This window comes from Cibotium barometz, chromosome 15 (genome assembly GCF_041138505.1).
Source record: "Cibotium barometz isolate CiBa-2024 chromosome 15, ASM4113850v1, whole genome shotgun sequence".
Classification (NCBI taxonomy): Eukaryota; Viridiplantae; Streptophyta; class Polypodiopsida; order Cyatheales; family Cibotiaceae; genus Cibotium; species Cibotium barometz.
In genome coordinates, this window is record NC_141060.1 from 12,529,210 (window position 1) to 12,557,134 (window position 27,925).

Consider the following 27,925-nt stretch of genomic DNA (forward strand, 5'->3'; position numbering starts at 1 on the left):
TTAAACAGATAATTATTTCATCATACTTCATGAAACAAGATTTACTCTAATAATTTTATTAACCATATTCACAATCATGAAAACAATTTGGATTTTTTTTTTGCAAAACATCGTTTATTATCAAAAGTTTTTGATATATACATAGAGTATCATGGCTCCCAAAATCACTGCCTCAATCGCGTATGCATAAAGAAGCGAAACTCCAAAGGAGACATCACGATTCATTACAGAAAGAGGTGCTATAATTCCACTTCTAGGGATAAAGCAGCTAAGAAGCCTAAAAACTCGGCATGAAATTCTAAAGTTCCTGGGTGAATGATCAAAGAGTTGTACATGCTGAACAAGCCCTTGCTTGAGCCTTTGACACTGACTGGTACTGACATTAATACATCATCCTCCAAAGAACCACATATACTGACGTCGCTCAATAGGATCAGGAAAATAAAGACTCTCAAAATGACGTGCGAGTCTTACTAGAGCTGCTTACTCGGGTCGTATAGCAGAGTTGATGAGGTGCTCGAATGTAAAGGCTATCATATCCTGACTATGGGAGAGTTCAGGAATGCTAGATAGATTTGGGGTATCCATTTATAAATTTTAATTCAATTTATGAGTTTTCAATTTTTGAAGTTCATTCAAAAATAGTATTTTTGAAGTTCATTCAACATAGTATTAACAAGTGAAAACATTATTTCCCAGATTTACTTTAAAATTTTAAGCAATTTTTGTTGCTGTTACGTAAATTTACAACAATGCTCTAATACCAACTGTGAGATCCCACTGCCCCCTCTGCACACCGGCGGATTCCTGGTATAGTATATGGCAGCGGAAGTAGCTCCCTCATGCGTAGAGCAGGGTTTCCCACTCGGAGCCTCGCCCTCGAATGTCTGGGCGCACGAGACTAAGCTGGTGGTCATTCCGAAAACCGAAACCGGGGAAATTTCCCATGTTCGGAAAACGGGGACAATTCCACCATTTTGAATTTCTTAACACATTTTTCTAACGAGGTCAAGATACTGAACTAGCCTTCATCTGATTAAACTAGATAGAAGAAAGACTATTACAGACTTATCTTGAAGGAATCAATACTTTTTTCCTAATTGAATCAGGCACAACCATTGATCTATTCATTAGAGAAGTCTTCAGGCTTTTATTTAACTACTCGAGTTTTAAGCGTATTTCTATTAATCGATTTTATTATTTATTAATACTCTACTGATTCCAGTCTAACCCCATCCGGCCCATGGGTTAGCCACCGCCCAACCACTGGAATTAGTAGAACCAGACAAGTACTCAGCCTTTCTTAACTTTTGCTTTAGAATACAGATACGCACACACTCCTCTTTAAACTTCAACTTTTAAAAACAATCCATTGATGATAAACAATTATTGGTTACAGATGTCATAACTCAAAATTTCCATTCAATCCTTGTTTCTCATAAAACAATATCACTCTGGACTCTCCGTTGAGACCAGCAGGTCAGCACTGAGATCCAGTAAACAGATTATAATAATTTTCTCGTCATCATACATATATATATCTTCCACGACAAACGCATGGGTGTCCTAAGCACCGCGAGCCCGTGCATCACCTGGTCAGAACCCTCCAGGATCCTCCTTAGGTGTCCTGGCACTTCACTCAGGGACCGCTTCGTCGGCCCTCGCCCATCGTATTGGCGGAAGCACACTAATTTTCACCATACCCAGGCTGGTCAAGACCTGGGCAAGTTTTTGCTGCGTGAGCCATCCTTTGAACACTCCTTGCCAGCTGTTGCAAACCAAACTTCCCTTCGAAAAACACATATATCAATGCTCCCTCCAGCATTCTGGTGTAAGAGGGTCCTTTAAGAAAACAGGGTTTCTATGTAAGTTTTTAGTTTTGATTTTCTTTTGAATACAATGGTATATCTTAAATTCGTATCCCAATACTTCTAGATCACAGGTCTAAAATTCCAATAGAATTTCTTGAATTCTGTAACCTTGATCCTTAGATCAGAATCAAGGGTCTTAACTTGATTTCAGATTTGGTGGGTGATTTGAGTGATTTTTTTTGAACTGGTCACATCGTCTTTTCTTGAAACTGACGAAGGAGTTATGTCTTGGTCATAGTCTAATTCAGGGTTTGAGTCTGGAAAGGTTCTCTTGAACTATCTTTCTCGAAGGGTAATAATTCAATTACTACTTTACTGAATTTCATTCATTGAGTATTTTGCTTAACTAAATTTAAAACTAATCCTGAATTCCTATGAGGAATAAATTAATCATTTATCTAAAATTCTGACTTCGATAGTTTTTCTGAGTTTTCTCATTTCCATTCTAAAGAATATGAAACGGTAAAATTTTCTCTCATAGAGTATTTACTTATTCAATTACCAATATTCATGGGATCTAGACATAGGATTAAAGAGAACTCTTATTTTGATATAAAAATTATGTATGCATGTATTTATGCATAAAATCCAACTTCTATGGAAATAACACTTTTATACAAAAGAAAATCCTTTTATGCATCTATTTATGCATAAAAATCAATTTTGATGAAAGTAACACTTTTATAATAATAAAAAAAATCTTTTATGCATCTATTTATGCATAAAAATCAATTTTGATGAAAGCAACACTTTACAACAAAAAAAATCTTTTATGCAGCTATTTATGCATAAAAATCAATTTTCATGAAAGTAACACTTTTATAATTTAAAAAAAATTCTTTTATGCATCTATTTATGCATAAAAATCAATTTTGATGAAAGTAACACTTTTATAATTAAAAAAAATTCTTTTATGCATTCTTTTATGCATCTATTTATGCATAAAAATCAATTTTGATGAAAGTAACACTTTTATAATAAAAAAATTCTTTTATGCATCTATTTATGCATAAAAATCAATTTTGATGAAAGTAACACTTTTATAATATAAAAAATTCTTTTATGTATCTTTTTATGCATACAAATTAATTTTGATGAAAGTAACACTTTTATAATAAAAAAATTCTCTTATGCATCTATTTATGCATAAAAATCAATTTTGATGAAAGTAACACTTTTAGAATTTAAAAAAATTCTTTTATGCATCTATTTATGCATAAAAATCAGTTTTGATGAAAGTAACACTTTTATAGTAAAAAAATCTTTTATGCATATTTTTTTTTGCATAAAAATCAGTTTTGATGAAAGTAACACTTTTAGAATAAAAAAAAGAGCTTTTATGCATCCTTTTTTGCATAAAAATCAATTTTGATGAAAGTAACACTTTTATAATAAAACATTTTCTTTTATGCATCTATTTATGCATAAAAATCAATTTTGATGAAAGTAACACTTTTAGAATTAAGAAAAATCTCCAATATGCATCTTTCTATGCATCAAAATTAATTTTAATGAAAATAACGCTTTTATAAGAAAAATATTTCTAATATGCATTTTTCTATGTCTAAAATAAAAATAACACTTTTAAAATACACAAACGGTAGGGATTACTCTTTTTGAATAATAAAAGATAAAACTTATTTCACAAAATTTAAGAAAATTTTGCCATAACCTCCTTTGTATGGCTGACCATTTTTCAATTTTTTCTATCCTCAAGTTACTTAAAATTATCCCAAATGGTTTAAAGCATTCTAAACTAATCAAATTCCACTTTTAAAAGAGAAACAATATGAAAAGTTTAATTCTAATAATTTGATTACTTATTTAGGATAAAGAAAGGCTGAATTTAAGAATGAAGAGAGGGGGGAACGCCTTTCCAACAGGGCATAACATCATTTTTTCATTTAAAGAAAACAAAAATTAGAAAACCATTAAAAGGAATAAAGAAAAAGTAGGATTTCTAGCTTACTTGAATTTCTGTGAGCTTTCCTTTGGCTTGATGGTTTGAGGGATCTGCTCTTGTTTGCAACAAGAGTGGCCACCAATTCTTTTGAAGAGGGAAAGGTCAAAAACTAATGAATTATCAATAAATTCACTGTTTTTGGCTCTAGGGTGGAGTAGAGTAACAGTGCATAAAACACTATTAAGCTTCTACAGAGGGGGAGGCTTCTATTTATAGAAAAAAGTGAGCTTCTAACAAAGCAAACTGGTTCTAGAATTTTCCAGATCAGTTTGGTCAATTTTTGACCATTTTTGGGTCAGTTTAGCTTACTTTTTGGACCTAGACTTGAATTAGGAGAGAGGAGAGATGAAATATCTCAATATTTGAGAATTTAAAACTCCACCACACATGTGAGATAGGCGCCTCCTTCATGAGAGGGAATCCCCACTCTTGAGGTGTCAAAAATTCATTTTTTTAGTATTTCCTTTGGTCCTTAGTCCACTCTTCATCTTATGTGAGTATTTACTCATTTTTGGGGGGATTCAGGTGGGTCTCCATGTAGGTGAGCATGTTTGCAAATAGATCTGAGTGCAGTTGGATGGTGAAGGTCTATTCAACCACGTGAGTGGACATAGCGTGTAGGTGTGTGGCCTTAGGAAAGTCACTCTCACATAGGAAGTCCATGAATTTCTTTAGGGGCATCATGATGAGGAGGGTTGTTTAGGTTCTTTGGTGCTTTGGTGCTCTTGAGAGTACAAAGAAAAAAATGACACATGAAAGGGGTTTTGGGTATTTATAAAAGGTTTGTATCCTTTCACAATGTACAAAAAAAAACACAGAACCATATTTTTTGAAAAAAATGACACATGAAAGGGGCCTTGGGTATTTATAAAAGGTTTGTATCCTTTCACAATGTACAAAAAAAAAACCCAGCCATACCACAAAACCACAATTTCAATAAACCAAAATGCATCTTCAACAAACTAAAGTACCGTAGAAAATAAATATATTTATAAAACTTCAAAATGGAGTGAGATTAGAGAAAAACTTCAAAATGGAGTGAGATTACAAAATATCTGCCCAAAATGGAGTGACATTACAAAATGGACACTTCTAGCTTAGGTTGCTTGAGCCAAAGTAATGTCATCCTGCCCCCAATCCAAGGACACATTGGTGCTTTCTTCTAGCCAATAACCCCTCCAAGACGCACCCACAAGGAGAGGCGGGTAGAGCACCTCAAGACTTGGGAAGAGGCCTTGCCAATAGAAGACATAACTGCTGCTGACTGGATGGAGAAACGCATTGGTGATTTCCCTCTGGGAAACACCCCAGCCCATGACCCCTTATCTCTCCATCAAGCAACACTCGGCACCGCTCCTCTTCCACCCACCACTTACGAAGCCTTGCCAGTAGAAGAGATACCTGCTGTGACTAGATGGAGAAACGCATTGGTGATTTCCCTCTGGACAACACCCCAGCCCATGACCCCTTATCTCTCCATCAAGCAACACTCGGCACCGCTCCTCTTCCACCCACCACTTACCCCATGAGGAGGTGAGAGAGCTAAACTTGGGGACATCAGAGGAGCCACGCCCCATCTTAGTGGCAGCTTGGGTCTAGGAGGACCCTTCCACTCTTTAGAGAATCACCGAATTTTTCAAAGAACACCAAGAGGCGTTTACATGGACTTACAAGGATCTTCCAGGGATAGACCCAACCATTTGCACTCATAAAATTTCAGAAAAAAAAGGCAGTTGATCGGTTAGGAAGGGCATCTACCACATGAATCTAAAATATTTCGAAGTGCGGAAGAAAGAGCTAGACAAGATGGAAGAGGCAGGTATCATCATTCCCATTGAGCACTCCAAACAAGTGGTTGTAACCTATAGTGGTGATTCCAAAAAAGAAGACCAACAAGATCAGGATCTGTGTAGACTTCAGATCCCTCAATCAAGGCCCTTTGGAAGATGTGGCCGGTCAAGGGTGGTGGTTCAAGCGAAATGCTTGTCTCAACTCACTCTGGTGTTCATGAAGTGCCACGTATCGGGTCTCCATCTCCAAAATAAAAAATAAAAAAATCCCCCTCTTTGGTTTCGTTTTTCCTTCTTCTTACAAGAGACGCAAAAAAAATAAAAAATCTCTCTCTCACCCGACCTCCTCACCGACCAATCTTTCACTCGTCACCCACCCTTTTCCTCTCTCTTCTCCCTTTCCCTCTCTCTTCTCCCTTTCCCTCTCTCTTCTCCACTTCCCTCTCTCTTCTCCCCTCAACTCTCCTCACCGACCAACCCAACCTCCCCTTCTCCCCGATCAAGCAAAAATAAAAATAAAAAAGTCCCCCCCTTTGTATTTTTTTTCTTTCCCAAAAAGAAACCCTCCCTCAATATTTATTTTATTTTATTTTTCCAAAAAAAAAATAATTTTCCCCCAAAAAAGATCGACTCCCCCATCTTAGTTTTCTTTTTTCTATTAAAAAACAAATTAAAAACCCCAAAAAAAAAACAAAAACATCTGCCACCTCTCTCTTTCTCTTTCTCTCTTTTCCCCCTTACCTCACCCACCGACCACTCCCCTCTCACTCATCCCACCAACCACCCCCCTCACACTCAACTCACCAACCAACCGACCGACCCCACTCCTCTCTCTCTCCACCTCCCCTCTCTCCCTCTCTCTCCCTCCCTCACCCCACCGACCACCCCCTCCCTTCACTCCTCACTGACCACACACTCCTCACCCCCCTCACCTACCCCTCACCTCACTGACCACTCCCCACCCCCCTCATCTCACCGACCACACACTCCCCCAATCCCTCACTCCTCTCCCACCAACCAACCGCCCCACCCCCCCTTGCCTCTCTCCCCCCATAGCTCTCTCCCCCGCATGTCATTCTGCACCACCGACGAGCCCTCCTTGCTCACTCACCTATGCCCCCTCTCATCAACCACCCTCTCCCTCTTAGCTGATCCCATCTCTTGCAACCCTCACCTCATCACTCACCGTCACCCCCCAGTGCTCACTAACCCTCTCTTTCCCCCCTCACCGACCAACCCAACCACCCCCTCCCCCTCTCTCTCTCTCTCTCTCTCTCTCTCTCTCTCTCTCTCTCTCCCCCCCCCCTCACTGACCACCCTAGCCTCCCTCTCTCGCCTCACCCTCCTCTCCCTCTCTCCTCTCCCACAGACCAGCCCACCCCCTGTGACTCATCACCTTGCCTCACCGGCCCCCCTGTGCTTAGCCATACCCTTCGCCAACTCATCAGCCCCCTCATCCATCCTTTGTCTCATGTGTACAACCCCCCACCCCTTTGCTGAACTCACCACCCCACACTCCCTCATCTCCTTCTCTGCCCACCTCACGCACCCCCTCTCTCATGCAACGACCCCCCACCCCTTTAACACCCCCTCCCCTATGCAACAATCACCCCCCTTCGTCCTCCTCTCTTTCACGGGGCTATGCACCATTGTTGGAGCTCGTTGGCGTTGCACACCATCACAACAACAATGCTATTGAGCTATCCTCAACCTTTTGCCCTTGATGATCATCATGGTTCTCTCTAATAACATTGACTTACTGCACCCTCCAGCAGAGGTGGAGAAAAAAAAACACAAATTGAAACCTCTTGTGCAGTCTCCAAATTCCTTCTTCATGGATGGGAAATGTTAGGATGTTTCACCTCACCATGGTGTTTAGTCACTCCTAGAGCGTTGTGTTATGTGGAAGCCGTTCTACTGTCTTATGCAGCCAACAAGAGGCCATGCCCGACTTACTGAGGGTAGTTCATTTAGAAAGAAAGGAGATTGATAAATTTTAGCACATTGTCAAGCTAAGTTCTTTGACTAGCCTCTTGGAATTGTACTCTAGGCAAACCTTCCTGCCACGCCCCACCACACCATTCCCCCCCTCAGAAAAATAAATAAATAAATATGATAATAATAGTTATTAAAAAAAACCAAAAGGTTGCTCCCCCTCTTACTTCACCCCTCATCGACCATGCCTTTTCCCCCCCACCCCACCCTCGGGACTATTTGACACCCCTTTTTTCAAAGGGGATCAATGGTGGACATTGTCACTCAAAAATCAAGGATCGGGTGGGCCGTCGGATTTTTTGTGATCCATGTGTAATCCCTGTGAAAGCCAAGTGTGAACCCTGTGTGATCCCATCTTGGCATTTGGCTCCCTTTACTACACAGGGATCACAAGATGGGATCACACAGGGTTCACACTTGGATTTCACAGGGATTACACATGGATCACAAAAATCCGACGACCCACCCCGATCCTCGATTTTTGAGTGACAATGTCTGCCATTGATCCCCTTTGAAAAAAGGGGTGTCAAATAGTCCTGAGGCCACCCCACCCCACCACCTACCCCACCTCACCCCATGGACCAACCACCCCCCTTTCCACCACCCCTTGACCAACCCCCCCTCTCACACCTTACTCGTCTCGTCAACTTACCCGACCCCCTCCCCCTCTCTCACTGCCCTCACTTCCCTCCGTGTGCGGTCACCACCCCCCTCCTGCTGTCACTCCCCATTGGCACCCTCTCTCATAACTGCCACCTCTCACCTTTGCATTATGCTACCTCACATGGCCAATCTGAGGTACTTTTGTTGCTGTTGGAGAAGGGTGTGTCGTTGAATGCAATGAATCATCATAGACAAATGCCTCTCATGCTTGCTTACAAAAATGGAAGGGTATTTTGCATTGAGCGGCTTGTGGTGGCATGGGGAGCTAGTATCCTCATGTTTGATGCTCCCAATGGGAGGACATGCCTCCATTATGCAGTAAAGAGCGGCCACTTTGATTGTGTCCAACACGTTTTTGATGTTTTCCATATGCCCATAGTGGCACAAACATGTGGTGCTACACCTCTACACTTGGTAGCCTAGTCTAGTCATTCTACAGTAGTTTGCTTGCTTTTAAGTAAGGCATCTCTCATGTGTACAATGCCTACAAGATCTAGTGGAAGCAGCTATGGTTTTGGAAGCACATCATTGCATTTTGCAGCACATAGAGGATCATCTAAATGTGTTAAAGAGCTCTTAGCATGGGGTGCAGCTAGGTTGCAGAGAAACTCTGAAGGGCACACCCCTTCTTCATCGCTCTGCAATACCATAACACATGTACATGTGCAGCTTTCCCCTTTGGCTGCAGATCCCTTGGTATGGCCATCTCCTTGGTAGTTTATGAGTAGTCTTGACCCTGAAGCATACGTTCTCTTTAGAGGCTACCGTGGCACATGCTTTAGATGCTTGGGAGCATCAAATCGTTTTTGTTAATGAAAAGCGGATCTCTTATATACTGGCCATGGCCGGATTTCATTTTGTATCTTGTATGCCTAGACTTCATGCCGAAAGTTCTTTCGAGACGAAGTGGCCAGTGATGATTATTGTTTAGATTGGTTTTTTGTGCTTTTGTTGAGGTAACCTTCTTCTTGATGCTTTGCTCGGGGGATGACAATGGTAATACAGGTGATAGCTTGCTGATGAAGTGCCGAGGAGCTCTCAAAAATAGCTTGCTGGGATGAAGTGCCGAGAAGCTCCCTGCTCAATCATTTTTTTCTACAGCTCGCTTGATGAAGTAAGCGAGGAGCCTAGTTGATTCATTTTTATTTATTTTGTATCTCTCTAGAAGGTTTGCATGGAAGTATCATTATATGAGGTATGCCTGGGAGCCTGCTTACTGGGGATGTTTTTCCCAGAGTCTAGCTTGCCAGACCTATGTTTTTTCTGTGGAATTCACCCCCCAGGACGGTGAATTAAGTAGTAGTGGGCAACCTTTGGGACGAGAAGCCAGGTTCTCCACGCTCCACCAACCACTCCAAATGCGAGTGCCCTCTGATCGCTCCGACCACTATCACCCCCGGCAGTGTGCTTCGACCACTCCGACCGCTCCAATTGCCATCACTGCCGGTGCCCTCTGACTGCTCCGACCGCCGGTGCCCTCTGACTGCTCCGAGACCTCCAGTGTGCTCTGACCACTCCAACCTCCAGTGCCCTCCAACTGCTCTGATGGCTCTGACCGTCGGTGCCCTCCGATGACTCCAACCATCGTCACCACACCAGCGCCCTCCGATTGCTTCAACCATCATCACCGCCAGTGCCCTTCGACCCCTCTGATTGTTGGTCCCCTTCGACATCTCATACGTGCATGGCCAACTCCAATGGCACTCATGGAGGCAACACTCATCTCCCTTTCCCAAGGCAAGGAGAGATCCTTTTCGAGATCTTGATCAGCACAATCTTCCTTTCCCCTCTCCCTTTCCCAAGGCAGGGAGAGATCCTCTTGGAAATCCTCTTGAGCACCACCCAAGGAGGAGGACACCCAAGGAGGAGCTAAGGTGAGCACTCTCTCAATAGCATACACACATTGGTGTTTACAAGCTTAGCTGAATAAAATCTTAAGATTTGTTATACACATGACTTGGGTCCCTTGTCTATCTTCCTTTACATGCTCTTTTACCCTTTTACGCAACATAGTTGACTGTCCTATTTTTATCACTACTAGGGTCTGTTGAGCCCGCATGCTTTTACTAACTCCGTAGAAGTCATTTAATAAAAATTTCCTTCTTATTAACAACATAGAAACATTATTAAGAAAACAAGGAACATTATCAACCACAAGCATTTTACAAATAGGGATAAAGGAATCTTGTACTGGAAACATTATGAAGAAACCAAGCAAATTAATCACTTGGATTTTTACGAGTTAGAGGTATTTTAAGTATATGCATGCACACATGCATGTACATAAGGATTTTTTACAAAGTGATGTCCTTGACCCGATGGACTTATATGCTTCTAGATAACATGTGCACAAGGGTCTTTACAAAGTGACGTCCCTGACCCGAGGGACTTATATGCTTCTAGCTTATATTTTAAGTATATGCATGCATGTGCATAAGGGTTTTTACAAAGCGATGTCTTTGAAACAAGGGACTTACATGCTTCTAGGTAAATCTAAGTGGTCAAGTGGTGACTTGTCAGGGCTTACCCAAAACTTGAAACTACTCACAAGATATTTGAGGTGATATAAGATCCTAGAAACTTGACACATCATCAAGATCTAAATCAAGTCTTGATATCGTGACCATGGATCATGGGTATAAATCTTAAAATTTTAAAATTTTAAAATCTTCATAGGCCAATGATCAAATCCAAGATCACAAAAAATTACATCCACAATCAAATCCTTTATCAAGAAACTCAGGGAGGTCACTCAAAATTATGTAAGATAGCACCTGAGTTCAACAAAAGGGGGTTTTTAATTTTCTGGAGTTACATAAAATATACATACATAAGGGTTTCTTAGTTTGAAAAGTGAAAATTTCCATACATAAGGGGTATTTTAATTATGAAAAAGTGGTACATAAGGGGTATATATAAACCTCAAAAATATGTAAGTAGGGGGTTTTATAAATACCCCTTGAACGCACGTGCCATATAGGGTTTTCATGTACTAACCTCCCCGAGAGTCAAGAAAGATATAATGAAGGTCTAAATATTGCATTTAATTGGAAATATTGATTTGCATAAGAAAATTCCAATCTTATTGCAAATTTCACACACTAAAATGATTTTTAGATTACATTAAATCATAGTTCACAAGGAGTATTTCAAGATCTATAATCATTTTGCCTAAATGTAACCATCTAGATCTAGAATATCTCTATGCCTCCTAAATCATCTAATGCTACCCTTGATTCTTTCTTACACCCATGTGTCACTTAGAATCTATCACCTTTTTCATCCTCTTTACATTACATTCACACTTTAGACCAATAAAACTTCACACACAAACCATACAAATATTAAACCTTTGCACACACACCATAGAAATAATGGGAGAACCCTTCCACATTTTTCTCATTTTGTCTTGAAAACAATATGTTGTTGGGTGTCCCCTTCTTTCTTGTGCCGTGTTATGCCTCGGTCTAGGAAATCTTGGTTGAATAGAATCAAAAGATGTGTTTTTCACATCTTAAGTTGTGTTGTACCCAAGTTATGTGTTTTTCACATAACTTGACATAACTTGGGTTCCTTGTCAAACTTCAGTTTTAGCCTTCTACACAGCATAGTTGACCTTCCTAGTTTTCATCATTGCTAAGGTGTATTGAGTACTAATTCTGTAGACGTCACTATTTAATAAAATTATCATTTTTAATAACCATAGAGCAACATTATCATGCGAACAAGAAACACTATTAACCACAAGCATTCACAAATAGGGACAAATGAGCCCTCTATTAGCAACATTATGAATAAAGCAAGCTAGATATAATCTCTCAAGTTTTTACTTGTGCTATATAGAGGTATTTCAGATATATGCATGCATGCAAATGCATAAGGGTTTTTACAAAGTGACCTCCCCAACATGAGGGACCTATATGTTTCTAGCTAGCTCCAAATATCCAAGTGGTGAATTGTCAAGGGTTCACCCTAAACCTAAAGCCGATGACAAGACATTTATGTAATATGAGATAAAGTCTTGCATATCATCAAGACGTCAATCAAGTCTTGCTATCCTCATCATGGATCATGGTTATGAATGTGTATAAAACTGAAAGTTACAAAACTTTGAGAGGTTCATAGAGCAAATGATCAAACCCATGGTCAGGAAAGCTCAAATCCTTGATGAAGGTAGATACAATGAAGGTTTAATTACATTTAATTAGGCACAATAATTTTCATAATCAAGATTCTAATCCCATTGCAAATTTCATGCAAAAATATGCTTGGGATTACATCAAATCATAGTTCAAATAGTATTTCTAAATCTATAATCATGTCCCAAAATATCTCCATTCCTCCTAAATCATCCAATGCTACCCTTGATTCGCTCCTACACCCATATGGCCCCATGCTATCATCAAGTACACATCATTTCTTTCATCACTTGGGATGTGTCACCTTTTTCATCCCCTTTACATTCATCACTTTAGACCAATAAACCTTTGCACACATTACAAACAATGGGAGAACTCTTCCACACCTTTTTCATCATCTTTACATTCAACACATTAGACCAATAAACCTAATACAAACAATGGGAGAACTCTTCCGCACCTTGTCTTGAAAACAAAATGTTAAGAGAACGAAGAAGTTCCTAGGTTGTGAAAAATTGCGATCTAAACAAGAAAACGCCACCTTGTCGATCATAACATAATGAAAGCTGTCACAAACCTTGTCGATCAGAGTTCATTTTCAAAGTTTATGATCCGATTGACGTCTAAATTACAAATAAAAAATGTTCATGAAATAGCTTCATGGACGTCAACCTTGATAAAATATTATTCGTTAATTTCTGACATATGACCTACAAAACCAACGCTGGACATACCTCCAAAGGCCAGTGAGTGTATCAGTCCCTGTAGTGAGTTCATTAATAGTTTCGGTACCAACACGTTTGAAATACCTCACAAGCACGATCCCTCTAGTGAGTTAAATAATAGTTTCGGTACCAACACGTTTGAAATACCTCACAAGCACGATCCCTTTTAGGAACACAAAGTCCACAGCACACTCTTTTCAAAGATAAGCGGTTGGAATTCATCTATCCTTTGATCAATCACCATACCTAGAGAGTCTGTTGGCATTTATTTCTATCATGAAATTCTTACCTCTACACCAACTCCAGATCTTTCCCTTTCTTAGGGGGATTCGCCTAGTGGCATGTGTAAGATAGTGCATGATTTGAATGAGTTTTCATGGAATTACATGAAAATCTACACAGATCAGAGAGTTCTTAATTTACAAAAGTAATGGGTTGTTTAGAAAATGACTAAAATTGGGGTTTCTTAAAAGCATGAGTTAAATGGGTAGCAAGCTAAGGTGATCCCAACTTTGCTACTTGAAAGGTTTCTATGATAAGCAATGGATCTTTTTTAGAGGTACCTTCATTGAAATCCTATCTTAGGAGGGTCACATATTATATTAATGTAAGATAGCAAAGTTAGTGCATACAAAAAGGGGGGGAGGGGGGTTAAATTGCAAGCCTTACATGCAAGTGGGGATTACCCAAATAGTTTTTGACAGAACAAGTTATGTAAATTTGGAAAGTTTTTAATTCAAAATCCGAACATGTATACCTAAAGAGAGAGAGACAAGCAATTCGAATTAAAAGTGTATACTTATAAGAGAGGGAGATACACAATTCTATTAAAAATGTAAAATGTAGATGTATTTTAAAATACAAAGGGAAATTTCTAACTCAAAATCCAAATACATATACTTACAAGAGCGAGGCAAGTAATTCTATTAAAAAATGTCAAAACTAACATACATAAGTATTTTAAATATATTCATGCATGATGTTCTATAAGGGTTTTCATTAGAAAGCCTTCGGACATCTTTTGGCCCCTTTGCTAAAATGACCATCATTAGCAATGGACCAATGGGAAGAGAGAGTGTGCACATTTGGTCTACTCCAAAAGTAGGGGGCAACTAAGCTTGTCTTCCTCTCATTGATACAAATGTGGGGTTCAAAAAGTAGGGGATGGCCTTCATAAACTTGGGGTAGGTAACTAAAAGTCGGGGGGACTCCAACATTTTCAGCCCCCATCAATCTCGTGGGTCAAAATGGTTTTTTTTTTCAAAAATTTCCAAAAAGTGATTTCCCTCCTAAAAACTCAAACCAAACCATATTATATCAAAAAAGAGCTTTTTTTACCTCCATCTTCTCTCTCTACAATCCATTCTCCCCTCCAACATCACCCTCTTCAACTCCCTACACACGATCTCCAGCACACGATTCTCCCCAAAACCAACAACTCAAATCTCTGTAGCTCTCTCTCTCTCTCTCTCTCTCTCTCTCTCCCCCCCCCTCACCGTCTCTCTTCAATTATTGTAGCATAAGCAACCATGGAGGGTAGTGTCTCTTCATCGTTCATCGAGGAGAAGGCCAAGAGACACAGTAGAGTCTATGCTCTTGCACAATGTGAGGGATGAGCATGGTGCTTGGCTTGGGATGTAGTTTCAGAAGCGAGATTGGGTTTATTTGTAACCCTGTTCACTGGACACCATTGAGTTCAATGTCGAGATGTGGTTGAGCACCATTGGAAGGGGTGTCTCTAGCTTTCAAGGGATCAAGGCATGATGGGTTGGTGGCCCTTGTTGTACAACGTGTGTACTCAGCAACAACAGATATTTCATTGCGGCCCAACGGCACGCTCCTCTTTTTCCTTGTAACTGTATGGATTTATCTCTACTAGGTTGGTTTACATGGGCTCTTGTTTTCAACCTCATTTGATGGGTTTGTTTGTTTCCAAATATTTTTCCTTTCAACTTCATTGAGGAGCAACTTGTACGAAGCCTAATAGGGACATTCTATGTCATTCATGCTCATATAGGGGTGGAATACTCTCAAACATTACCCCTTCTTGAGAAGATGCAGGGGAGAGGGGAACTTGAGCTCTTGCAAGCACATACACACACACAAACCTAATAGGGACATTTTTCTAGACATTAGGGCCAATGTGGACAAGAAAAGGGCTGTCTAAGGATCTAAAAAGGGGCAACTTAAAAAAGACCATGAAGATCTTACCAAAACTATTCAACATGGGTACTCATTGGATAGAGCTCATCAAGCGCCACCGGTGGACCATTTGAGCGCTGAATTTGGAGTTCATATGTAAAAGTTATGGCTAAAATAGTGCAAAATGTTCCAAAAGTAAGTGAAGGAGATCTTGACACGTGTACAAAAATGCCATACTTCTTGACACGTGGCTCCTCCTTGACCCTTAGATCAAGAATAGAGAAACCCTAAACAGCCCTTTTTTCATCCAAATTGGCCCTAATGTATTTTTCCTTTCAACTTCATTGAGGAGTAACTTGTACAAAGCCTAATAGAGACATTCTATGTCGTTCATGCTCATATAGGGGATGGAATACCCTCAAACATTACCCCTTCTTGAGAAGATGCAGGGGAGAGGGGAACTTGAGCTCTTGCAAGCACATACACACACACAAACCCTAGAAGAGAGTACACAAGGTGAGAGGCTAGAAATTGATCTTCTTCTTCTTCAACAAAAGAGGCCTAATTAAAGAGATAAAGTGACTAACAGACATACTAAAGTATATACAAGAGGTCCATAATGTGAACATGCTAAAGTGGAGTGGGTAAGTCTAGACTAGTTGGTGTACTCTAGCTATAGAATCTTTGGCGAAGATATATCGGTGCCAACTACCAAACCCACCAGTGATGTAATGTCGAACGGTCATGCAGGCTCCTCGCGTGAGTGTCAACTCATGCTGAGCTTGATGATAGCTAATCCCTTTTCACCCCAGCTTAACCATTTGTACTTTTCATCCCCTTCATCCCCCGGACATTTTTATGTTCCATTCTCATTCCATTTGCAATGCCCATAGCCCATCCTTTATTAACATGAATTTGAATTTGACTTGCCATGTGTGGAAGGACTCCCCTTTGAACTTATCAAGCACAAATGAAGTAGTAATTTTAGGGTTGAGAAGGTCTTAACACTCACCCTTAAATGTATCTTGTGATGAAATGTGATGGATAAATCAATCTCCCAATCCTAATGCAATGATTCTAGTCCCTTTTCTGAAAAGATGCAAGGGGGAAGAGAGCTTGAGCTCTTGCAAGCACACACACACACTCACAAAACCCTAATAGAGAACACACAAGGTGAGAGGCTGAATATCTTCTTCTTCACTCAACACTCAACACACATATACAAGATAAGAGTACACATAATATGAAAGGTACTCAACCAATACATACACGGGTTCTCTATAGTGTGAACCCAACTAAATGAGCTGGTGCTATAACTATGCCAGTCTCTAGAACGGCTGTCACACAGCCTGTCATCCCACTGGCCGCATATCACCCAAGATCTCACCAACCATGCCAGTGGTGTAAGTGTGGGGCCTATCCCCCAGGTGTCAGTGTCCACCGCCTCACTAGACGAGCTCGATATCTCAACACTCCCCCTCGAGCTCAACTCCATCTCCTGTACACCAAGTGAAGCTCTGAATCTGCGGAGCTTCTCTGTACCCAATGCTTTGGTAAAGATGTCAGCTACTTGATCCTCTGTGCTGACATAAACAAGGTCAAGGTCTCCTGCCAAGACCTTCTCTCTGACGAAGTGGTAGTGGACCTCTATATGCTTCGTGCGAGCATGAAAAACTAGGTTCCTGGCCAACTGTATACTGCTAATGTTGTCACAAAAAATGACAACTTATCTATCCACTGATAGACCCAAATCTGCAAGTAGCTTTCTCAACCAAGCTACCTCACATGCTGCCATAGCAGCTCCTCTGTACTCGGCCTCTGTACTGGATAGAGCAACCGTAGGCTGCTTCTTGCTGCTCCAAGTCACAGTAGCACTCCCCAAAGAAAACATGAAGCCACTAGTAGATCTTCTATCTGAGATACTACTAGCCCAATCAGCATCTGTGTACCCATGTACACATATCTCTGTCCCAATCTCATAGAATAGTCCACAATGCAAAGTAGATCTCACATACCTCAGTATGCATCTCACTGCATCCAAATGCGGTTTCTGTGGAACCTGCATAAACTGACTCACCAACCCAACATCATAGCTTAAATCTGGTTTGGTGATCGTCATGTAGATCAAGCTTCCTACTATGCGCCTATACATAGTAGGATCCTCCAAAATCTCTCCTGAATCTGCACTCAACTTGCCATTCTGATCCAATGGCACGGAAATAGACTTATAGCCTATCATACCATACTTGGACAACATGTCCAAGCCATACTGTCTCTGTAGTAAAATGTGGTGACCTAATCACCTCAATGCCCAAGAAATATCTAAGCTCTCTGAGATCCTTCATCTCAAACTTCTGTCTAAGAAAGATCTTTACATCAAAGATCTCTGCATCATGGTCCCCCATAATGATCAAGTCATCTACATAGATGACAACAAGTACAACCCCTCTATCACCATGTCTTGTTGAGATTCAAGCTCGATGTCAGTGTGAGCCAGCTATGCTATGTGCTGGCAGATTAGGTAGGAACATGTGTGAGACATAAATGACCGCGTGTCCAGCTGGTCATAGTGTGTGGACATTAGCTAGGGTTAGTAGAGTGTGGACACAACTCATTGTGTGGTGTGTGGATTATGGATTAGTGCATTATGCTTTGTGTGAGAGTGGACATGGCTTCCCTCTATGGTTAGGGTTTGCAATATACTTTAGGTTTTGCTCCTGTGTGTGTGTCTCCTCCTCCTCTACCGTTCTTTTCACATGGTATCAGAGCCTTGTGCTGTTTATTAGGGTTTATGAGTGAGTGAAGTGAAGAGGAAGAAGAAGCTGTGAAGCTTGCCATTGGAGCTGTGAAGCTTGGAGCACACCAAATACTATCAGATCTGAGAGCTTGGCCTACCGGGTAAGGTCCTCTAAACATCCTTGAGCGGATTGCAGGTGATACAGGCAAAAACAAAGCAAATCAAAGCAAAGCAAAATTCTGGTTTTTGAAGCTTTCCATTAAAGCTTGGGAACATTGATGTATGGTGGAAATACGTGTGATTCTGGAAAAAGACATATGTATTTGACAAAGAGGGATGTATTGGCAACCCATGTGCAAGCCTTGAACAAATTTTGGAGCAATTTACATGCATTTGATTGAGTGAAATTACTGGTTTTTTGAGCTCTCACAAAACAGAGAAGAGGAAGCCCAAAATTGATGCATTTGGAGTGAGATTTTGGCAAAAATTGAACCATTGGTGGATTACACATATGCCTAGGTGTGTTGGGGACTCAAATCCATCTTCAATTAACACTTAAACAACTCCCAAATCCCCTAATTGCAAGCGGCGCAGCCAGAACTGTGAAAACAGAGCAGTTTTTGATCATTTTGCCCACGAGGAGATTGATTTCTCATTTGGTACTTGATATCTTCCACAACTTCCTTAGAAATTGGATGCTTTACACTTTGGAGAAGAGGGATATGTGATTTTTTTGGTCAATGATGCCTAATTGAGCTGGGAATGAGCTGATTAAAACAGGCTGTCCACTGGTTGCAGAGAAACAGAGCATTTTTAATTGAGCAATTAATCCTTGGTGTTTTACAATTGGACAAATTCCTCTTACATGGAGTTAATGGACACTAATGCTAAGCTAATGAATGCCTGGTTGCCCAATTTGGTGAAATATTGAAGAAATTAGAGCCAAATCATTACTGGTTTTTCTGGTTTTTCTGGTTTTTCCAAAAACAGAAAAAGGGGTTTTCAAAAATTGATATGTACACATGTCAGATGGTGTTGATACTCAACATTGAAGTTGATTAGGTGTCAATGAAAGTTGCCCATACTTGATTGCACCATTACATTGTGATTTGGAGCCTTGGAAGCGTGTCAATTCAGGGTATCCCGGCGGACTGCGTGCGTCAGTTCATCTTGAATGATTACAGGTTGATTTTCTACATCAAATTTGGAGTTTGTTGGCTACTTGGAGTATCTGGAACATTCATTGGAGTGTGGTTGAGCTGAGGAAGGCTCATTTACAGATTTGAAGTGTGCGGAAGGTGTACGCATTGAGCAACATGTCGGACAATCCAGTTCAGATTGTTGGTGAAAAGCTGGATAGGAAGAACTTCCAGGCATGGAAGTACAGGATAAAGAGTTTCTTGAAAGGGAAAGGATTTTGGAATCTCATTATAGGTGCTGAGCCTGATCCTGAGCTACCTCGGCAACCTACACAGCAGCAGCTTATTGCTCATAAGCAATGGTCAGAGAGAGCATTCAAAGTGCTGCATTATTTGTCTATATGTATTTCTGATGCTATGCTCATACACATTCAGGATGCTGAGAATCCCAAAGATGCATGGGATACTTTGGTCAAGATGTTTGATACAGATACGAGTGCTCGTAAGTCTCAATTGCGACAGCAGATACACAATGTGAAAAGGAATAAAAGGAGCATACATGATTATGTGCAAGAAATCAAGAAGTTTGCAGATGCATTGGCCACAATAAATGCCCCCATGCCTGATGATGATTTGGTGGATATTACCTTGCGTGGTCTTGGCAAGGAATACAAATCCTTTGATACATCTATCTCAGTGAGGAGTACAGGTCTACCCGACTTCGATGAGTTGGTTTCACTCTTATTGGTTGAGGAAATCAAGCTCAGTGATTCATTTCTGGCTGCATTTAGAGGCAGGGGGATATTTGCATCACGAGGACGTGGTGGTAATGGTCGTGGATGGCAGGATAGACCTCCACAACAGAATTTTCAGCCTTCATATGGTGCTCGAGGTGGACGTGGATATGCACCTCAGCGAGGCAGAGGTACCCCCCGCGTGGAAGAGGACGTTGGCAAGGCCAACAAAATTCTATGCAAGATGTTGAATGCCATTATTGTGGGAAATATGGTCATATGGCGAGAGATTGTTTCCGCAAACAGAATGATTTGAGAGGGGGAAGAGCACAACGTGGTGGTCATTATGGTGGAAACTATGCACAACATGGTGGCAACTATGCATCAAGTAGCAATGATGGAACTGCAAATCATTTGTTTGCCATGAAGCATGTTGTGGGTTCTATGACAACAAATGCTGAGAATGATGATACATGGTATATGGACTCAGGAGCATCAAACCATATGACATGTCATGGTGAATGGTTTGAGCACATGAAGCCAATGGATGTCAAAGGCTATGTGGAAACAGGTGATGATACCCAGCATGTCATTACACATGTTGGAAGTGTACCATTGGTCATGCATAATGGTCAGACAAAGTCTATGTCAGATGTGTTGTATGTGCCTTCGATCACTAAAAGCTTGGCCTCAGTTGGTCAAATGGTAGAACAGGGATTACAGGTTAGATTCAACGAGCATGGATGCTTCGTTGAAGATTTTAAACATGGATGTAGAGTGATTGCTAAAGGCAAGAAAGAAGGAAGATTGTTTAAGCTGGATGCTGGAATTCCTGAGCTAAAATCAGCCATGTTCTCAAAGAGCAGGAATGTGGTACAGGACATTGATATGTGGCATTGGCCATGTCAATATACAGAGATTAAAGAACATGCAAACAAGAGGCATTGTCAATGGATTGCCTAGGTTCAAATATGATGGACATATGCATGTTTGTGAAGCATGTCAATTTGGGAAGCAGGCAAGGTTGAGATTTCCTAGAGAAGGAAATACGAGTAACATGCCACTTGAGATAGTACACAGTGATGTATGGGGTCCTGCACAAAACCCATCTATCAAAGGCACTTTATACTATGTTACATTCATAGATGATTTCAGCAGGATGACATGGATATACTTTCTGAGAGAAAAGAGTGAAGTGTTAGAAAAGTTCATGGATTTCAAAGCTTTTGCAGAAAAGCAATATGGCTGTTGGATTAAATGTCTGAGGACAGATGGAGGTGGTGGATACACCTCAAAGTCTTTTGAGCATTTCTTGAGGAAGCATGGAATAAGAAGACAATTGACTTGCAGGTATACACCTCAGCAGAATGGTGTGGCTGAGAGGAAGAATAGAGTCATATGTGAAGTGGCAAGGGCAATGCTTAATGAAAAGAGCATGCCAGATTACTATTGGGCAGAAGCATATTGAACAAAACACCTACAGCAGCCATTCATGGAAGCACGCCAGAGATGCGGCTCACAGGTTACAGGCCAGACATTGGACATCTTAAAGTTTTTGGATGCATAGCTTATGTGCATGTGCCTGATGAAAGAAGAAGGAAGTTGGATCCTAAGGCAGAGAAATGTATATTTGTTGGATATGCACAGGATCGAAAGGCCTACAAGTGTTATAATCCACAAACTAGACAAGTGGTCATCTCACGTGATGTGGTGTTTGATGAGCTTGCTAGTTGGTATAAAGCAAAAGATGAGGGTGTTATTGAGTCACTTGAGGCTGATGTTCATGTGAACTTGCCATCACAAGCAAGTTCTAGTTCTACTACTATGTCTGGGCCAGCAGCAGAAGCTGAGAGTAGCAATGTACGTCCATGGTCAGGACGTTTGAGGCATGAGAGTGTAAGCACTGGGAGTAGTGCTATGGATAAAGGCAAAAAGAAAGTCGAAGGAATTGGAATCACAGGTTATGAGTCATCTAGTTCTGAGAGTTTGGATGAGGAGCTTGGCATACCTGTTTTACGCACACCTGGTGCTAGACAGGACAGATATGTGCCACCACATGCTAGAGTTACAGGTGTACAGAGTGACCCGCAGGCATTGCGGAGATCCCAGAGAGTCAGATATCCTGTTGACAGGTTGACATATAGAGATTTTGCTATGCACTATGCATATATGACATCTATGGTGAAGCATGTGGAACCTACATGCTATACAGAGGCTATTGGAGAGCATGTATGGGAAAAAGCAATGGATGTGGAGATGGACGCATTGGTCCATAATGATACATGGGACTTGGTTGCCCTACCAAAGGACAAGAATGTTATTGGATGTAAATGGGTTTACAAAGTGAAGTGCAAATCTCATGGTTCTATTGAGAGACATAAAGCAAGATTGGTAGCAAAGGGTTATGCACAGACCCAAGGATTGGATTATGATGAGACGTTGTCGTGCTATGGCGGTTCTATGGTGTGAAACCATGGAAGTGAGGCCATAAAATACAAATCCAGGTGCAGTTGTAGGGCTACCATATGCACGTGTATTTCCTCTTCGGAGAGTCGGGTTTTACGAGCTTTATGGATGCACTGGATGACCCTAAACAAGCTGTCATAAGGGAGACTATACAATATTGTCGAGCTTGGGATGCTTTGTGTGGGAACAGCCCCTTGGGAAGAACGAGGTGTAAAGAGCCTTAAGTGTTGATGCTTATCAACTCTTTGAAAAATACAAGGAAAATGGAGGGCGTGTAATTCCAAAATGGGAAAACCCAAAAATTTTGCTGCAAAAGAGGAAATCCCCGCCTTATCTGCGGGAAATTCTGGATATCCAGGGGGCGTGCTATTCTGAGAAAACATATTGGAGAGGGGGGGAAAGCCCGCCCCGGCAAGGGGGGCAGCTCTGCTCTCTCTCTCTCTCTCTCTCTGTGCGGGCGTGTGTGTTTTCAAACACAAAGCTTGTGATAGAGCCTAGTTAAGATGGCACAGAGCGATTCCTGGATGCGGGAATATGAGGATGCGATGAGGCTGACAGACGACATAGCCTCTTGCATAGCAGAGCGCAATTCAGCAACACCAGTCTCGGCGGCGGATCACGCTCAGCAGAGAACTCTCGCCTTTTGTCGGCCACCAGAAGAAAGATCACCATGCTGGGCACCCGCCTTGACAGCCTCCAGTCGCTCCTCAGCAACCCCTCTCTCACCAAATCTCTGAATGAGAAAGACCTCAACAAACGTCAAGAAATGGTACAAAGCCTCCGTGCTAGGATGAACCAGATGACGATCAGTCTGAATTCCTCTCAGGCTTCAAACAGGACCAACCTTCTTGGTCAAGATGGGAGAGTAGAACCCAAAGAGAACAATAGAACATCAGGGCTTGACAATTCGGGTATCGTTGGTCTTCAACGACAGATCATGAGGGAGCAGGATGATGATCTCCTAAAGCTAGAAGAAACGGTGTCCAGCACAAAGCACATTGCCCTGGCTGTGAATGAAGAGTTGGACCTACACACGAAGCTTTTGGATGACTTGGACCAGGATGCAGACACCACGAATACCTGTAAAGGCTGATGCAGAGCTACTGGGAGGCTCATAGAGGCTAAAATACCATAGGTGTTGTGTTTTGGTGACTTATGTGCACTACTTGTCTCTGGTCTTCACAAAACTCTTTTCCAAAATAGTATACTACATGATTGCATTGATGAGGCTATGTGTTGATGACCTGCTCTCACAGCCAGACACCCAGTGTGTTCCCGGCTAGACCGCACACGTCACGACAGCTCTTTGGTGAACCCGACGTGAAACAGCTGGGGTGAGAGTAGAAGGGGAATCATGGGTGATCAACAGGAGCAGCAAGGATTTCGTCCGAACGTCAACACCATGCAGATGTTTCAGGCGTTTGTGCTCTACATGCAACAGCAACAGGCAGTCGAAAGAAGGCTGGGTGAAGTGGGAAAACAAAGGTAATGTTATCTGATTTGAATGCTGGATGAAAAACGATATGATATCTGGAATGTATGGATACATGCAAAATGACATACAAATCAAGATGATGCTTGAGGAAAATTAGAGCAAATAGATACACAATCGGGGCTTTCTGAAAGGCAGGTACAAAAATGAAGGAAATATACTATAATGATGCTATATCTTAGCTGCTTGGAGAACTTCTAAAGCATGACAAGGATGCAAAGGAGGTAAAAATAATGGCAGACAAAGCAAAGAAGGCTATAGGGGCCTATGACACTGATGCATTTCTCGAAAAGAGAGAGCCAGGAGCTTATAGGACTTGTAGTCTTCCATAATAAAACTATTAGGGAAGAAGAAGGATTACAAGGGCTTATGACACTTGTTCACCTCAGGAGAAGGGGGTGGCAAGGAGCTTGTATAGACTTGTAGTTCTCTCTTAGAACTGTAGAATGGCAACAAGGGCTTGTGACACTCATCCTTCTCGACAGCTGAGGAAGGAGAGGAGCTTGCAATGACTTGATCCATTCTTGCCACTTCAAGGGCTTACGACACTCGACCTTTCTGATAGCTGAGGAAGGTGAGGAGCTTGTATTGACTTGAGGTCTTCCCTACAAGTTGCAAAACAGATAGAATGCTCAAGGATGTCGTGCTATGGCGGTTCTATGGTGTGAAACCATGGAAGTGAGGCCATAAAATACAAATCCAGGTGCAGTTGTAGGGCTACCATATGCACGTGTATTTCCTCTTCGGAGAGTCGGGTTTTACGAGCTTTATGGATGCACTGGATGACCCTAAACAAGCTGTCATAAGGGAGACTATACAATATTGTCGAGCTTGGGATGCTTTGTGTGGGAACAGCCCCTTGGGAAGAATGAGGTGTAAAGAGCCTTAAGTGTTGATGCTTATCAACTCTTTGAAAAATACAAGGAAAATGGAGGGCGTGTAATTCCAAAATGGGAAAACCCAGAAATTTTGCTGCAAAAGAGGAAATCCCCGCCTTATCTGCGGGAAATTCTGGATATCCAGGGGGCGTGCTATTCTGAGAAAACATATTGGAGAGGGGGGGAAAGCCCGCCCCGGCAAGGGGGGCAGCTCTGCTCTCTCTCTCTCTCTCTCTGTGCGGGCGTGTGTGTTTTCAAACACAAAGCTTGTGATAGAGCCTAGTTAAGATGGCACAGAGCGATTCCTGGATGCGGGAATATGAGGATGCGATGAGGCTGACAGACGACATAGCCTCTTGCATAGCAGAGCGCAATTCAGCAACACCAGTCGGCGGCGGATCACGCTCAGCAGAGAACTCTCGCCTTTTGTCGGCCACCAGAAGAAAGATCACCATGCTGGGCACCCGCCTTGACAGCCTCCAGTCGCTCCTCAGCAACCCCTCTCTCACCAAATCTCTGAATGAGAAAGACCTCAACAAACGTCAAGAAATGGTACAAAGCCTCCGTGCTAGGATGAACCAGATGACGATCAGTCTGAATTCCTCTCAGGCTTCAAACAGGACCAACCTTCTTGGTCAAGATGGGAGAGTAGAACCCAAAGAGAACAATAGAACATCAGGGCTTGACAATTCGGGTATCGTTGGTCTTCAATGACAGATCATGAGGGAGCAGGATGATGATCTCCTAAAGCTAGAAGAAACGGTGTCCGGCACAAAGCACATTGCCCTGGCTGTGAATGAAGAGTTGGACCTGCACACGAAGCTTTTGGATGACTTGGACCAGGATGCAGACACCACGAATACCCGACTAAAGGCTGATGGAGAGCTACTGGGAGGCTCATAGAGGCTAAAATACCATAGGTGTTGTGTTTTGGTGACTTATGTGCACTACTTGTCTCTGGTCTTCACAAAACTCTTTTCCAAAATAATATACTACATGATTGCATTGATGAGGCTATGTGTTGATGACCTGCTCTCACAGCCAGACACCCAGTGTGTTCCCGGCTAGACCGCACACGTCATGACAACGTTTAGTCCAGTGGCTAAGATGGGCACAGTGAGAGCAGTCATTGCTATGGCTACAGCTAATGGCTGGGAAATGCATCAGATGGATGTTAAGAATGCATTTCTGAATGGAGATCTACAAGAGGAAGTATACATGGCACAGCCAGAAGGGTATGTACACCCTAGATATCCCACTCACGTATGCAGGTTGAAAAAGGCATTGTATGGTCTAAAGCAAGCACCTCGTGCTTGAAGTGATAAGATGAGCAGATATCTTATCTCACTTGGTTTTTAGATTTCTACAGCAGATTCTTCACTCTATGTGAAGAAGACACAGCATGGGATTGTTTTGCTAGTCATCTATGTGGATGACTTGATTATCACAGGTGATCATGGTGCAGATGTGATGCATGTCAAGAAAGCTTTGAGTGGGCAATTTGACATGAAAGATCTTGGTGAGTTGAGATACTTCCTTGGAATTGAAGTGGTGAAAGATCATGCAGGTACTTGGTTAGTACAGCGCCAATATGCATTGGATATGTTGGCAAAGTATGGCATGACAGGGTGTAAGCCTATGAGTACACCATTGGAGCAAAATGTGAAGTTGCGGGCTGATTATGGCGAGGAATTGGATGATCCTTCTATGTACAAGAAGATGGTTGGTAGTCTCATATATATGACTATCACACGCCCGGATTTGAGTTATGCTGTGGGGCTAGTGAGCCAGTTTATGCAGAGCCCCAGGAAACCACATTTGGATGCAGTGAGACGCATCATGAGATATGTGAAGACCACAGCACATTATGGTTTATTCTATGAGAGTGGTAAAAGCTTGGACATACATGGCTACACAGATGCTGATTGGGCAGGTAGCGCATATGACAGGAGGTCTACTAGTGGATATGCTTTTACACTTAGAAGTGCTGTGGTGAGTTGGAGTAGCAAAAAGCAACCTACAGTTGCTTTATCCAGTACAGAGGCTGAGTACAGGGGTGCAGCCATTGCTACTTGTGAGGCTATATGGTTAAAGAGTCTCTTGGCAGATTTATGTGAGCCTCTTGATGGCAAAGTTGTCATTCATTGTGACAACATGAGCAGTATACAGTTGGCAAAGAATCCAGTGTTTCATGCGAGGACCAAACACATAGAGGTCCATTATCACTTTGTCAGAGAGAAGGTGCTGGATGGTACAGTTGATCTTCACTATGTGAAGACTGATGAGCAGGTGGCAGACATCTTTACGAAGCCACTTAGCAGGGAGAAGTTTGAGTACTTCCGGACTATGTTGGGAGTACATGGGATGAGCTTGAGGGGGAGTGTTGATAGTCTTGATATCCCAAGCTCATCTACATCTTCATCGACAGTACATCATGAGCTTGAGAGGGGCTGTTGAGATTCAAGCTCGATGTCAGTGTGAGCCAGCTATGCTATGTGCTGGCAGATTAGGTAGGAACATGTGTGAGACATAAATGACCGCGTGTCCAGCTGGTCATAGTGTGTGGACATTAGCTAGGGTTAGTAGAGTGTGGACACAACTCATTATGTGGTGTGTGGATTATGGATTAGTGCATTATGCTTTGTGTGAGAGTGGACATGGCTTCCCTCTATGGTTAGGGTTTGCAATATACTTTAGGTTTTGCTCCTGTGTGTGTGTCTCCTCCTCCTCTACCGTTCTTTTAACATGTCTCACATACAGCGAGAAATCTGCATTGGCTACATGAAAGCCAATAGTGACAAGATATTTAGAAATCTTGTAAGACCATGCTCTTGGTGCTTGCTTTAAGCCATACAAGGCTTTCTTCAACCTGCAAACATGCTCGGGGTGACTCGCATCCTCATAACCAGGTGGCTGTAACATATACACCTCTTCTTGCAAATCCCCATGCAAGAATGCATTCTTTACATCCATCTGATGTAAAGAACATTGCTTTGACGCAGCCATTGCTATCACAACTCTCACCGTTGCCATATTGGCAACTGGGCTGAAAGTTTCCTCATAATCAATGCCATATGTCTGTGCATATCCTTTGGCTACCAACCTAGCCTTATACCATTTTATGCTTCCATCACTGTTATGTTTTACTTTGTACACCCACTTGCATCCAATGGCTTTCTTGCCTTCAGGCA

At 41.8% G+C, this 27,925-nt stretch overlaps 3 pseudogenes; all 3 read left to right on the plus strand.

Annotated features, from left to right (window-relative positions):
* The first annotated feature begins 7,356 nt into the window (after window positions 1–7,356).
* LOC147630979 (small ribosomal subunit protein eS27y pseudogene) lies at window positions 7,357–7,614 on the plus strand (annotated as a pseudogene).
* Window positions 7,615–22,799: 15,185 nt separating this feature from the next.
* On the plus strand, window positions 22,800–23,457 carry LOC147630980 (syntaxin-52 pseudogene; annotated as a pseudogene).
* A 1,499-nt stretch (window positions 23,458–24,956) lies between these two features.
* Window positions 24,957–25,606, plus strand: LOC147630981 (syntaxin-52 pseudogene; annotated as a pseudogene).
* The last annotated feature ends 2,319 nt before the right edge of the window (window positions 25,607–27,925 follow it).